Source organism: Protopterus annectens, chromosome 1.part1 (assembly GCF_019279795.1).
Source record: "Protopterus annectens isolate FY-2018-M chromosome 1.part1, PAN1.0, whole genome shotgun sequence".
Lineage (NCBI taxonomy): Eukaryota > Metazoa > Chordata > Ceratodontiformes > Protopteridae > Protopterus > Protopterus annectens.
The window spans coordinates 306,976,922-306,992,626 of NC_056726.1; the positions used below are offsets into that span (position 1 = coordinate 306,976,922).

Below are 15,705 nucleotides of genomic sequence, written 5' to 3' on the forward strand. Positions count from 1 at the left end.
CCTGATTTTGCTTCAAATTTTATCTCTGTTCCTCTTAATCCTTTCTAAAACTGGGAACGTTTGGACACAAGGTGGTGAGCTAACATGACAATAATTAGAATTATAGACTTGTTTTACTTCAGAAAGAGCATATTAATTCACGTTCTCCCACACTGTCAATGTCTCAAGCTAATAGTGGTAATATTTCAAAAGTGTCCCTGATTGTCTTGTATTATTTCTACACTTGTCCCTGATTTTTGTTGAGATTTGTCCTTGAGTGGTTGAGAGCTATGACTCATACCTCTGAACTGTCCAAATTTCCGCAGAACCTTTAGTTTTGCTTCATATTTTTGGTCTGTGACTCATAAAAGTTGTGGTTTCTGGCAAATCTCTGTAGACTGAAGTCACTAAATAATGACATGCATTTGAGTTTTAGACTTCATATATTTCATGAAATGCATGAGAACACAAATCCTGTTATTCTACCAACTTCCTCAGTTTATAACAGCACTATCTATTTCTGGGCCTTTGTCTCACAATCATTTTAGGCTTTGTCCAAATTTCTTGTACTAAGAGGCTGACAGATATGATGGTGTCTGTGTGTGACTGTACCAGGAAATTGCATTAAATGGTAGAACGTTCGTTCATTTGAGTTGCAGGTACAATTCATGAGACACCAAGAATACATAGTAAAGCATGTCGGTGGGGTGTTAGCAGCTACACTCCTATGCGCGCGCGCGCACACCCACCCACACCCACAGACGCACAATCGCACGCGCACACAAGGTGTGTGTGTGTGTGTGTGTGTGTATATATATATATATATATATATATATATATATATAGAGAGAAACTTTTAGCAAATGGTGCAGTTGCGTCGCTATAAACGCCAAAAATTTCTACAGCACCAAAACACACGTCTTATACTCGACTAGCTTTTAAAAATCATGGAAAGCACCAGCCGTTGGCTACCTCTCAACTGTACAGATTTTCGCTGAATGCCCATATTTTTGATTTATATGTTTGTTTAATTTCTCATAAAACCTGTGGTTTTCGGGCAAATCACTGAGATGATCTGAGAATTGAAGTCATTTTTACATTTGAGTTTCAGACTTCAAATCCTTCCGAAAATGCATGTTAAAACAAACCCTGTTACACTAGCAACTTTTAAGTTTATAAGAGCAATATTTTAAAATCTGTCCTTATTTTTGGTCCTTTGTCCCCCCCACACACACACATTTTGTCGGGCGTTGTCCTGATTTCTTGCACTAAGAAGTTGAGAGGTATGCGAACGATTTTCAAACTCATTTAGCTGACCGATAAAATAGAAAGAAAAGCCTATATTGGGTATTGTTAACAGTGTGCGACAACCAGATTCAGTTTTGTACTGATTCCTTCCTGCAGTCTGATAATCCAACAGTATTAATGTGGTTTCAATCATCGCCACCCGTCATCATTATTAATATAAAAAACTAAGACACAGCAGACAGTAACATATTGGGAACATTAACTAGTCTTTCAGTACACAACCAAAAAGAGAAATACCAGAAAATACACGTTTAGAAAAGAACGTTTCACTCGACCTAAGATCAGAGCTAGTCTGTTAGAATTTATCTGGGGCGGGGAAGGGCTAGTTTTCCATTGGCTGTAGTAAGTGTGTATTTGGACACGAGAAGGGGGTGGACTTTAAAGGAAGGTTGGTCTGCAGGTGTACAGCAAACAAGAGGTGTGTGCAACCTTTTTATTTCTGCCATAGGGTCGTTCTGGTGAAGAGCAAACAGATGTGCATGCATTTTTGTTTCTGCCATAGTCCAGTAGGTGTATAGCAAACAGAGGTGCATTGCAAAGTTTTTGTTTCTGTCATATGTTTGTCGTACTATTAGATGAACAACAGTTAGATAAAAAGGTGGCAACGTTATAGGCCACTTAGAAAACTTAACACGGTTGCCCCAACTGTAACACCAGCAAAGAACCGTAGAACACTGTTTCATACTGGCTGTGAATTTGAGACGTCTATCATTTCCAACAATTTGTGTTGTTTTCATGGTACCATGGTAAGTGGCTATGGTTCTCAGTTCATTACCAGAGAAATATGAACTATTTCTGAAGTTTTACACTTAGGACTTTTGAGAAGGTGAAGTCTAAGCTGGGAAAAGTCCGAAGGGTTTTAATTAAATACCAGCATCGTTACTCTCCTTAATGTGGGCAAGCACCACAGCCGCTTAACGTTGCTTGTGCCTTGCACTGGCCATTTGAAAATAATTATCAAGGTCGGTCACCTCTCGAGCCAGGATGGTTAAAGGGGCGTCTGAGGCGAAGCAAGATTGAAGGATTAAGAAGAAAAGGTGGAATATTATCCCTGCAGTGTTACACGCAAACATCTTTTTGGAACAGGTAGCCCTTCATGCAAGTTATTTGACGCCTTTTTAAACGAAGTGTGCACTGAATTCCTGAGGTATAGATGACATATATAAACCACCCCTCCCCACTATATTGTAGGAAAGAAGTTATTGGTTTCATCGCTTTCTTCGTAACCATCAATCCTGTCCCTCGAGTCTTTTCTACGAAGTGTGCTGTAAGCACCAAGCCAGCTATAGGACTTTTATCGATTTATAGGGACTGGTGACGGTAGCACTAATTTTGTTCTGCTGATGAAATAGAAAATTGCCAGCAGTCTGAGGGATAAGAGCGACACACCTTTAAACAACCTGCAAACTGGACTGCAAGGGGATGAGTAGCTGACCTACTTGGAGGAGAATGGAAGCCTGTTAGAATGTGTACTGGTTCTTCCTGACCGATACAATTTAAATGCACTGTTCCAATTTGTTTTCAAGGCACTGAAAAGGTAAGCACCTGAAAAAAAAGAATATATACTAAGTCTGAGCGTACCCTGGTTGATTGCTCCCATGCATGTAAGGTTGTCTCGCGTGTTATAACCAGTGCTTTAGTCTGTGACCACATTTTATTAAATTACGGTTTGCTATGTACGCTAAACGGTCTATTTTAGATAAGTTTATATATAAATGTTTTACTTTTCTGATAAGTGTCAAATGGAGTTCATTTTAATGTCCGAGTACCAGTTAAGGAGGAATACAATGGAATTGATCTTAACTGTCAGGTTTCACATTGCTTACACATTTTTATTGTGTTGAATGTGCGGTGAAGGAGCAATCCGTATGTTATTCCTCACGTAAATTGTTGTTGTGTCTTTCGGCTTATCCCGGTTAGGGGCCGCCACAGCGGAACTCCGGTCCGCTAATGTTTAATATGTGTAATTTAAAAAGCTGCTGTTCCTGATCCCTTGTTAAGTTTTGTGATGTTAGGCAGGCTATGAAAAAGTCTATCAATGTTGTTATAGTGCTATCATTATACACGCATGTGCACCTTTCTTAGTTTATGGTATTTATTTATTTTATTTAGTTAGTTATTTTATTATCGATGGTTACGCGCGGTGTGCACTGCGTATATAATGGCACGTAAAACATAATTTATTCACGTGCATACCTAGCTATAGAAGGTGATCAAACCTCTGGTAAGCACCCCCAACACACAAAACAATTAGTGGCAGAACAGTGACGCAAAACAATGCAGCACATTTCAGCTGGGAAATCAACCATCTGTGAATTATTCAAGGTCGTTCTTTTTTTCCAGGTGGCTTAATGAAGGACAGACAGCCACGATGAAGAATCAAGGTTGATCTGCACTAATCATCTCAGTAATAATTACAGAGTACCATGTTTTTTGGCTCTTGTCAGATGTTATCTCGTCTTATTGCACCCTACTCACAACATGCATATTTCCAAATAGTATGTCAAGCCTCAGAATGCCTTACACGTCTTTAATCTATCAAATGCAGTGTCACCTGTGTTAACATCTATTGCAGTCCTGATGAAGTAATACCTGTTAGGGAATATTGATGAATATTGCAGTTAATCCATCCCTGGTGCATTTTCAAGCACAGTACACATGCCATTTTGTGCACATTCAGTCTAGTGGAAAGGAAACTCTGGGTATGGTTTGCCTACTCTGTCGGGTATCTTACAAGGTATTGCATAAAAAGGTTATTGGGTACACTACATAGGACCCGCATGTCTTCTCTTCTGCTTTTCATACAGCCGAGAAAAAACAGTTTTGTATAAATAGCACACTGAGTGCAGTAGCAAATGTGTCCATAATCCAAGAGGAACAGTGAAATACTACAGCTGTGCATACGGCTGCTTTTACTTTTCACCCTTTTAACAAGCAATGCTGATGCCTGCAAAAATAGATCCATTCACAGATTAAACAAATATATACAAAAGTAGGATGCAACAATGAAAATGAACTTGACACATTTGGATGAATAGTTTTATAAAAAAGAATGTTAAATTCTTTACAAAATCAATAAAGATTACGTACAGTAAACACAGGCAATATTTTCTTGCCTAATTATGGTACTCTTCTCACCTGTGCTATAGGAAAGAAAATAAGAAAGGAGCATGGAGTGATTGTCACATAACAGAATAAATAAAAAGGAGATATCCAGTAAAAAATAAAAAAAAATAAAAAATGGTGGTGGTTGTTCAGCTCTATGGACAGGTGGTTAGAATGGATTAGATTTGAATGTATATGCTATTTTCAAACATAGGGTAGTACATGATGTGAGAAACTGGTCTGGAGAAGTTGTGCTGTATAATTCAGTGAGCAAGCAAAGAAAAAATACATACAACAGACTAAATTGACATTTTTTTACCAGAAGCAATAGTTGGTTACAAGAGACCTTTAGTTTATCCAGAAGATAAACTTCCCAACTACCTCTCCTACACTCAGCTCACCTATGCATATAAACTCATTGTCCAGCCTTCCCTCTGTCCCTCTCTCTCTACTACCTTCAAAATGCATAAAACTCAAAGACTCCTAAGATCTAATAATCAAAACCTCATAGAAGTTTATAGACCACTACACCCTCCAGGACAAAGCCTCCTGTCCTTCTCACTAGCACGCCTACGGAACACAGTTCCCCCATTCATTCGTACTATTGCTAACCTGACATCCTTTAAAAAAATCACTACACTCTCATTTAACATCCTCCTGGGAATGCTCCTGTGCACATCCTCCTAACCTACTCTCTTCTCCCAACACTTTTCCTCTTTCCTTTCCTCAAATCCCAGCTAGCAACTTCATGCTTGCTTCTAGCATACAACTCCTTGTTTGTTCCCTGCAACATTTAGCAAAAAAAATAAATAAATTTTGTTTTCGTTTTTGACAAACTTATAATTGTAATTCTACAATGTTTTTTCTTTAATCCTCATGTAAACTATGTGTGTAACATAACCTTTGTATAATCTGTATGTAGAATAGAATCTTTGTATGATTTGTATGTGGAGCTTTTCTCCCCAGGACTCCATTGAAAATGGATTCTTTAGGCCCAATGGACTATTCTGGTTAAACAGCTGCAAATAAAAAATAATAAAAATAAGATAGACTACTGAGCAAACTGCCAACCCCCAATCCTTATCCATACCCAAAGTCTATGTTTTTTGTCTTTGGAGTCAATGGCACATAAATCATGGTGCAAAATCCTGAAAGTGATAGCCACATTTAACATTCAGAGGATTTATGGAAAATTTGTTTCAATGCATACTGCGTCATACTTTATTTCATAGTTTATAGAGCACATTTTGTCCACCCAGCAACTTTGTGTGAAATGTAGATGGGTATATGTCTCTGTGTATTGTATAGATATATGTGTGTATGTATATATGAGTGTATGTATTATATACATATGTGTGTGTGTGTATGTATGAGTGCATGTGTATGTATATGTGTGTGTATGCATGTGTGTATTTGTGTGTGCATTTGTATATGCATATGTTTACACACGTGTACATACATATGTGGACACACACACTCACACACACAGACACACACACACACACACACACACACACACACACACACACACACACACACACACACACACACACACACACACACACACACACACACACACACACACACACACACACACACACAGCCACTCTAATATCATCCACCCCATCCAACCACTACCTTTCTTTCCACTCCACTAACTACCTTGATTATAGCAAGCTCAGATGCTCATAAGCCAGTACTTATTATACAGCACGAACTTCTTCTTCTTGTAACATTTGTTAATGTCTGGTACGCACTTCACAGATAAAGATTCTAGTTGTCTACTGGTGTACTATGTTCTTCATCTGTAAATATGTTGTAAGTAATTGCTATGTAAATTGTTAATCACTATGTAATCCAATGTAAATACTGTCTGTTTATTTTAACTGTGGAGCTTTTCTCCCCGGACCTCCGCTGAAAATGGACCTACATCCAGTCGGACACTCCCGGTCAACAAATTTAAATAAATAAATAATATACTGCTTTGCTGAGGAGTCACTGGTCTTTGAAGTACTCACAAATTCCTGAAAAGACATAGGCTTTAGCCAGTCAAGGAGCAGTTGTTTACATTTTGGTGTTTAAGTTATTTACATTTTTGAAAGCAAGAAAATCTAACTTGCAGTAGTGTTTAAAAGGAAGTGACCATCTTGGATTTTAATGAGGTGGCAGCCATATATGTTTGAATGCTACTGTTATATCTATGGAATGCTAAGAACCAGGAACATTTTTCTACTATACAATCCCCATGGGTAGAGGTAACAGTAGGTGGAAGGGACTTAAGGGTACCATTGTAGTTACAGTCTTCACCTCACCAACCTGAACAGCATACAGTGTATATTTTTATTCATATTGCATACAGTATAACACAAAGTGCATTGGTATATTGCATGTTGTCTTCTAAAAATACTCATAAATGCAATGTCTAGTTAATGTTTTGCTTACACCAACTAACTAAGGAACATCATTGTTGGATTTTCAAATCCAGCATCCATTTCTCTGCCAGTAAAAAGTTTTGTATTTCAAGAATCATAGGGGTTTAATGAAAAGTGTTGGGGTGGGCTGGTGAATGGTACTTAAAGCAGAATTCCATATCAGTAATTCATTACACTCTTTCAATGAGGCGAAATTTAGATTTAGGCAATATCATGGCAGCTTTCATTGATGACTTTACATAAAACCTGTTTAATTTTGCACATTACTAAACTAGGGAAAGATTTAGAACACATAACTCTTCTTATATGTATATGTGAAAGAATAACACTTAATTGGGTAAGTCAGTGAGTTTAATAATTTATTCTTTTAAAAACTGCATGTTTGAGTTCATTTATGTGTATTATTGAATAGGTACCCTTCATTTTAGGGGAGAGGGATATAATTTTATTTCAATTATTTTGTGTTAATTAGAAGCCATGTAATGTTTATTATAAGAATGCTGGACTTCTGTCACAATATTTAAACAATAAAATATTTCACAAGAAGTGGCAGCTTAACATTACATTTGGCCTACTTACCCAGACATAAATAAAATATCTTTTTCTTTTGCTGTTAAAAGAAACACTGTTATGCCAGGTTACAAAAAAGGGATATATTCCCATATTCAAAGGAAGATCCACCCACAGTATTCCAGATTACAAGCACCCTACAAATCATGCTCCAAGGAGCAAGACTGAGGTAATATAAATATCCCAGGGAGCAAAATTGAGGTAATATAAATATCCCAGCATGCATTTTGCTACTTTGATTATTTTGTTTCCAGTATTGCTATCACTGCTCTTGCAGAAAAAAAGTACAAAAATATTTCTGGTAATCATAGAAATAATGGTACCCTGATTAATGCAAGAGAAGACATCATGTGAGTAATGTTCCAAATGCAGACTCCAAACTGGTTATTCTTCCCAGCTGTACTTTAAGGTTTGCACAAAGACAAAGGCAGTTTCATACTTGTATTGTTCTGATATTTAGGTCAGGTTTCTCCATATAACCATCACTTTTTACCAATTAAAATAAAACACGTGCTCTGTTACTCTTCCTGCGATTTAATTGCACAATCATTTCCTTGCATCTTCTGCATTAAAAGAAAAACACCTCAGCAAATACCTGTCATATACATCTCGATGATTGCAATAAAAGTAAAACCTTATTTATAAAAGGAAATATGTTTTTCAAAATATGAAGCATTATGCACTTCTATTTATAGACTGCATTTGTCGGAGACAGCATCATAATTTGCATCAGTAATTAAATAAAATGTTTATTGAGAAGATATGTTTTACTGATGTCTGTGTTGTTTCATGGTTGGCATTCTAGCCTAAAATTGTAATTGAGCCTTAGTATTATGTTAGCACTTGTTTACAGCAGTGTAGGAATAATTTTAATCAAAGAAATATACACTATTTTAAAGCAATGAAAATTTATACTTAGGATGTAATTGTCCATTAAGTAGGAAGTCAGGTCCTTTTATATTTGTTTTATTTTCTCTGGAACTTTTTCATTAATCAGAAATCAGCTAACCAACTGACTAGGTTTATAACAAGTACTCTCTTATTAGTTCCCTCATATCCCTCAGATTTTGTTCAAGGTCTATACTGATTTGTCAGTATGTGTCTGAACAACTGAAAGAAACGTTTCTTCTCTTCCAGAGTAAAGTAGTCTAGCTCAGGCCTCTGCTACAAAACAATACAAAGCCTTGTATGAATAATAGGATAGGATAGGCATGGAAAACAAAAATATCCACAAATGATAAGTGCAGAATAACAAATATATAAAAATAAAATATAAAAAAAAAAATATTTTTGACACACTCCTGACACTTTGACAAAATGGCATTGACTACTGGTGATCACAACATCTTTGATTTTGACAGCATTGTCTGTTTTCGATGTGTGGAAACTTTAATTCCTACGTCATCTTTGGATTGCCTTCATGCATTGACTAGGTTGTATGATCATGGTAGTATTCTCCATTGGCTAATAAGAGTGGTCTTCTTCAATATTTGTTTCTTACTGGAACCTTCCGTAGTTTGAAATAATCTCCAGAGCGTTATCAGAAGTACAGTGAATTGCTGCCTGAATGCATTATAAAATCCACTGATCAGTTTATCCAGGCCCACAGCCCTTAACTACTTAACCTCCTTGATTGTGGCTAATATTTCTCTATCCAGCAGTAGATGCAATCTATACTTTTTCTGATCTCTAGATGGGTGAGGGTGGGGAAGTTGCAGATGTTTAAAGCAGTGTTTTCCAACTAACCTAGAGTTTTCATCAATGTAGGTACGATTCATAAATGTAGATGAGATTCATAAATGCCTGTATTCACTGTGAATGACCACAAGAGGATTCCAGTACATGACCATCAGAAATCATCAGCACTAGGCAAAAGAAAAAATGAGCATATGGTGAATGTGACAGTGAACATAGTGCAATACCTTTCATAGTTCACAGCGTAACCTAAAGAAAAGCAAACCCATTCAGTGTCTGATACTTGGGTGAGTGGAGAACACAGCTTGTCCATTCCTATGCTTCCTATCCACAATCAAGAAATGTGGCATATTTGAAAGGACACTACACAACAGTGTGCTTGCCCTATCCTGGCATTTAGTGCACTTGAACCAATATATTTCTGTGGATAGTTACCTGTTCATGTATGAAGCACAAGTGTCTTTAATACCGGGGTGATCCTCACTAACTGTATGTTTTAATGTATTTTCTTTCTTTCATTCTTGACTACAGTGACTATTTGCCTTATCCCTCAGTCTCCTGTGCTCACAATCAGCCATGATTGGTTGGATACATCTATGGAATGGGGCCAGGATAACCCTCCTTCATGTTCAACAGATGTAGTTCCCTTTGTTGGTGGATGGGTGGACAGAAACTCCATGTCCAAGTGAGCAGTCATCCGTGTAGCTATAGGACTATTTTATGTACTGCAATCTCAGAGAACAGACAGGGTTATTTGAAGAATATTGGGAAAGGGTCATATGCAGAATATTAAGAAGACTATTCCTCCTTCTGACATGACCACCATACATGGAAACTGTCACAGCCTCCACTAAAAGTCACACATTTATGACACAATTCAGCATCCTTCCTCACATGGAAAACTAGGCCTCCATCCACCCTGAGCTCCTGCTGGACTGACTGGCACCAAAACTTAAACTATGGCCACCTGCATAGCTGGTGTACACTTTCTTGCTCCACCAATAGCCTAGCACATGTAGGGCACATCTGTGTCATGAATACATTTCATTTTTTCACCAGTACAGCACTTTACAATGGTATATTCCCACAGACTCTTATGCACACTTGTTTTTCACTAAACTGACATGTGGATGCTTATTTGCTTCTTTGTGATCCACTGACTGTTCTCCAGTTTTGTTATGCTTTCCTGGTGAGCTCAGCTGATATGTTTGATATCAGGTGTACGTCCTCACTATGTTTGATATTGGATATACTTCCCCAGTGATCTACATCCCATACATATATATGCAAGGAGTAGTTCACCTACCCTTGGCTCTTCATCCTGTTTATATTTATATTTATATGTTATAGGATGCTTAGCCTTAATGCAAAATCCTACCTGCCCCCCCCCAGTGTAGCACTTTGTGTAATATTTATGAAGTTGTCTTTTCATATATATTTGTCACACTGAATGAAAGACTAGTCGTTTTTAGTCCTTTTTCAACACACAATTTATCTGTTTGTTTTATGCTTACTGTTCATGTGCTGATGTGGTTAGGTATTCCCTGTCTCCTCAGCTCATGATATTTCTCTTTCATCTTTGTGAAATATTATAAGCTATAAAACACCGTAGATGGTGTCAGGAGCATAACTTGAGCAGAACGACTAATGCAAGACTGATATGAGTTTTCTACATTTATAGCTCCTTTGTTTCTTAGACATTACTACATTTCTTGTCCTAGTGTAAAGAAAGAGTTAAAAGGGTTATGAAAATGAAAATACCCTCGTAGACTGATTATGATTAACAAACTTGTCTGACTATCCAGGTTTATACTTCTGCATCTATTAATATCTTTGTGACTATGCTATCACTGAGTTTATTTATATCCAGATTAGATATGTTCAGCCTTTAATGTACAGTTCATGGATACAACCCCAGGAAAACACTAGTGTTACATTGCTATATTCCATTAAGAAAATAATAAATTGAAAAATACATCTAATTTATTTAAATATTCATCTTGAGAAAATTAAAGAATTGAAAAAAAAATGTAGATTAGACAAGATTAATATGAAAAGTAGCTCTGTGCTCTTATCTGCACTCTGGGTTTTATGTTCAAAACCTTTACTAACTTGCTTTCAACTAATTACATAATTTTTAATTTAACAGGTGCTCATTTTACTGAGGACTTACATAGGTTATTGAAAGAAAATAAAGTCATGGGAGCATGACAGGAATTATAGAATGCTGTGACTAAGAAGGAAAAAAATGGAAGCATTAATTTAACCTTGACTGTAAAGGTTTCTGGACTACAACTGTTTTGAATCGGGCTTTGTAAGTATGTTTGACTTGTATCTGTTATGTCCTTTCTGTGTTATCTGGAACTTTTCGCCCCAGGCCTCCACTAAAAATGGACAGATCCAGTCAGATTATCCCAGTCAACAAATGTAAAATAAATAAATAAAATCTTGGCCATAGACTGTTCACTATGAAGAAGTGTAGCACTAATCACTCAGTTGCTAGTTTCCATGTCTCTTCGGGTACTGGGAATACTACATGCTCTTAATTTCTAATGTCCTCAGTATGCTCACACGTAGGACCTACATCATGATGTAGCAGTTTGTCAATGATTATAGTGAAATGTCAGGGGGGGCTAAGTGCAGACTACCCTAACTTGCCTGAAGACAAATGCACTTGTATACATGCTAATGATAGTTTTTCACTTTTGTGTCAGCATGACGTTTCAAGCTTCTTGATATTAAAGGGTAACATTATACTGAATACAATCTTCTTGTACAGTAAGATGGGTGCAGCAGTATCCCAGGCCACACATAGCACAAATCTGAGAATCAAATATTTTCAGAAGTGAAAAAAAAAATCAGCCAGGTGATTATCCTTTTGCTGAGATCTGAGTTCAACCAGAAACCCATAGGGTGTGTGTTTGTGTTTGTGTGTTTATATAATAATAAACAGAGAACAATAGCTACAAACACAGAAATATGTGTATGCATTAATGTGTTTGTGTGTGTGTATTTACAATCATATGTATGCAGCATGCACAGCTTATTTTGTTACCTAGCAGAACAGGCAAAACCTCTGGTAGAGAAAGTGTACTTGACTAGCTCGTTGAATATCTTAAAAATATTGCAGTAGGGTAACCCTCATTTTATTTGATGATGGCTGTCTACCATAGAGTATTATCTTGAGGGCCTGTAACTTGGAGTAGACCCATGTAATGTTAAACAATATCTTCTTGTTTCATCGTATAAGCATGTCTTTCACTTCTTTAGAAGATATGCTTCTTAACATATTTTATCATTTGGTACTTATCATATGCTTGTGCCTTGACAACAGGGCTATGTCTCAGCATTCTTAAAGCTACAGAGCAGTCATATGTAAGCATGGTTTAAGGCAATTTGAATGGACGGCTTTACCCAATTTACCAGCTGTCAGTTTTAAAAGAATTGATTGGAACATTTCTGTTTATATCCTATCTTCAGTTCAGTTAGAATTAAACTGAAATTGTCTTTTTAGTAAATGCTCTGCCTCTATTCAGAAATAGCAGATCTTAATTCTCCTTTCATGTTTCAGGAGCATGTTTGAATTTTCTTCTGAATGTCATTTTGCTCTTCCTAAACTGTGTAATTTTGTGTCTAAAGCGGTAGGACTGTATATTGTGTCTGAAGAGGTAAAACTGTATTCAGTAAGTGATGATAGACATTAAGAATACTCACTCCTTAATCTTTAGAAAATACATGCCAACTACGAATTTTGTCCTGTCAACAATTTCATTGCATATCATTAATATTTAAAATACTCAAGATCAATATTCACTGATGTCAGGAAAATGTCCTGAAAGTCATCACTAGTCATAGGTTCATAAGAGCTTAGAAGACATAATCAGAAGTATGTGCAGACCTCTTTAACTCATTGTCTAACTGGATTGCATGCATGTAAGAATCAAGATTATAGCTAATCATTATATTTACTTATGCCCTAGATGTCTTTGTTGTAATTGATGACAAAGATATGACACGCCAAACAGTGAAATACTGGTTTCAGACTTTGATGTATTTAACAAATGATAAGCACCACAAAAGAGGTAGGTGGTGTGACTGTGTATACAAAATACTTTTTTACAAAGCACCACCCTCTGAGTCCTGATTCTTTACTCCAGTACAGGGACTGTTCTGTTCTTTTTTTTATAAACACACCTGAAGGAATAACCCCAGCTTATCCTTTAGTTCTGCAAGATCTCTCTGATACCAAAGATCACATCCACTGTTAAAATGAAATAACAATCACAGGGGATGTAAACATTGACCACAATTTTGTGAACTGATACAGCTGATTTTGTTATCTAACAGGACAGACAAAACCTCTGGCAGAGAATGTACACTTGACTAGCTCCTTGTGTCCATGCAAGACAATATTGTAACTGCTGACACCATGGAGTGCCTGTTTAGTGATCACCTGCCTACATATGCAGTTTGATTTCAAGAGAAATATCATGAACCATATCACCACTCCATCTCTAGAATTCTTAGCCGATTTATTTACACTCAGCTTTATCCTCAGAAGTATTGGTGGGTGTCTTTAACTCCTTGAATAGAACTGTGTTTCATCTTCCTTTGGATTCTGCAGTTCAGTTTGTCCATCCCATTATTCTGTCAGGCCTCAGTAATTGCCTGATAAGACAGCAAAGTTAAATGCAGGTCTTTACCCTGAGTCGTACTGTGAATTAATGTACACTTGTTCCACAAACTGTGATTTCAAAACTCTGAAAACAGAACCACAATGATTTATTTAAGTTGTTTTAGAAAATAGGATTTGTGGGTAGATCCTGTCATTAAATTGCAAAAGACAATGCTTTATACACCTACAAAATGACAACAGAAGCAGTCCAAAACAGTTCTGGTCAACACTGCATCACATTTTGTACCATCATGGCTGATCTAAACATCAGTCCTTTACTCTCAAGTTCTCCTGAAGTAGCTGAACATTTCTGCAACCATTTTGATAATGTTAATACCTAAATTCATGATAAAAACTTCATCTGTAGCCATTAACATGTACAGCACAGCTTTCACATTTCCTCATTCTTCAAATTGTTCAGGCTCAGCCTTATCAAAAATGTTTCTGAAACTTAATCCAAGCTCACTGAATTTTGATGGCCTACCACCCTATTTGTTAAAGGTGACTGGTCTAGCCTTTCCTTTCTCTATCTCTGAACCAATTTCAACTTGCAAAACATGATTCTTCACTCTGGAAGTTCACATCAAACACTCCCTTTACATAAAAATGATCATTTGGTGAAATTTAACTGTTAACCTATTGCTGTTGTATATCCTGTTTATACAATTTTGGAAAATGTGTACACCACTTTATTTATTATGTTATCACTCTGAGAATTCTTTTGACTTTCTGCATGGATTTCAGTCTGGTTATGAAGTGACATGGCTTTCCTTACTAAGTCATAATCAGGAATATGTGGAAATTAACAATGATATTTATCAGTATCTCCTCGTTGACTTGTAAAGGCATTTGATTCTCTTATCCACCAGTTTTTATAAAGACTTTCTCAGCCACTGTACTGCCTGGTGATATTTAGTAGTGGTTCAGCAATTATACCTTGGGCTAATAGCTGGAGGTAATGCCTCATCCTTATCTACCAGTCACTCTGGGTTTTCCACAAGGTTCTATGCTTCAGCATCTTGTTTGTCCTTCTTTGTGAATTACACATGGAAACACTGGTGCTCTCAGATTACCCCACTTTGCTGATTTATCACTGCCCTGCTCAGGCTTGCCTGTGCCTGCTGTGTGTTCAGTACTTCAGCATTAATTTAACTATTCAGGTCTGGTAAACAAGCTCTGTACCCTTTGGGTGTATACCACCCTATTATCTTCCTGCTCCTGAGTTACATATTCACTCTGTGGAAGACTCAGCCATTCAAGTTCTGAAATTGGCAAATCTCTATGGGGTTATCTTTCATAGTAAACTGAAAGCTCGACCTCCATATCACTTTAATCATTAAAGATGTTTCAAGCTGTACAGGGCCAAAATTTATGACAGGCCGAACAGTACTAACTAACCTTGTCATAATCTCCACCACAAACCTGCAGAAGCTAACATGACTGAATGCTTTGTTGCTGATATTCAAGCTTATGTGGCTAAAATTTTCCATCTGTCTGCAGGTCATCCAGCTAGCAGTGACTCTCCAATTATTATACTCCAAAGAAAGCAGTTCATTATTTAACATCATGGTCTGGTAGACCCCTCTAGACCATTTTGCATAGCTAGTGCCCACTTGATACACATTAATCCATCTACCAGTCAATTAGGACATGTGTCACTTGGTGCTCTCATTGCAAAACAATGAAATTAACTTTCTCTTAACAGAACACAATTTTTTTCAAACAAAGCTTCAAAGTGGCCACCATAATGGGCTTTGTAACCATTGTGATTTGACCTAGTTAAATATTCATGAGCCTTCATCCATAACCTCTTTTCTGCATAGGAGGTCAAGGAGTCACTTTACCAGTGACAATGATCTAGAGCCAGGATTTACACTGCCAGGTGGCTTACCCTGCTATGGTAGTTCTTCCACACCACACAGTCGTGCCTATGGCCAGTTT

At 37.0% G+C, this 15,705-nt stretch overlaps 1 protein-coding gene across 3 annotated transcripts in view; it reads left to right on the forward strand.

The window, feature by feature from the left end:
* Positions 1 to 1,599: 1,599 nt before the first annotated feature.
* RASD2 (RASD family member 2) overlaps positions 1,600 to 15,705 on the forward strand; it is a 63,082-nt gene continuing 48,976 nt past the window's right edge. Inside the window, exons 1-2 of one of the 3 annotated variants that reach the window (XM_044074751.1) lie at positions 1,726 to 2,824; positions 11,239 to 11,403. The gene's annotated coding sequence lies outside the window, so the exon portion shown is untranslated. Of the gene's footprint in view, positions 1,706 to 1,725; positions 2,825 to 11,238; positions 11,404 to 15,705 lie in introns of those variants that run through there. The other 2 variants (XM_044074761.1, XM_044074744.1) reach the window with 2 other exon arrangements.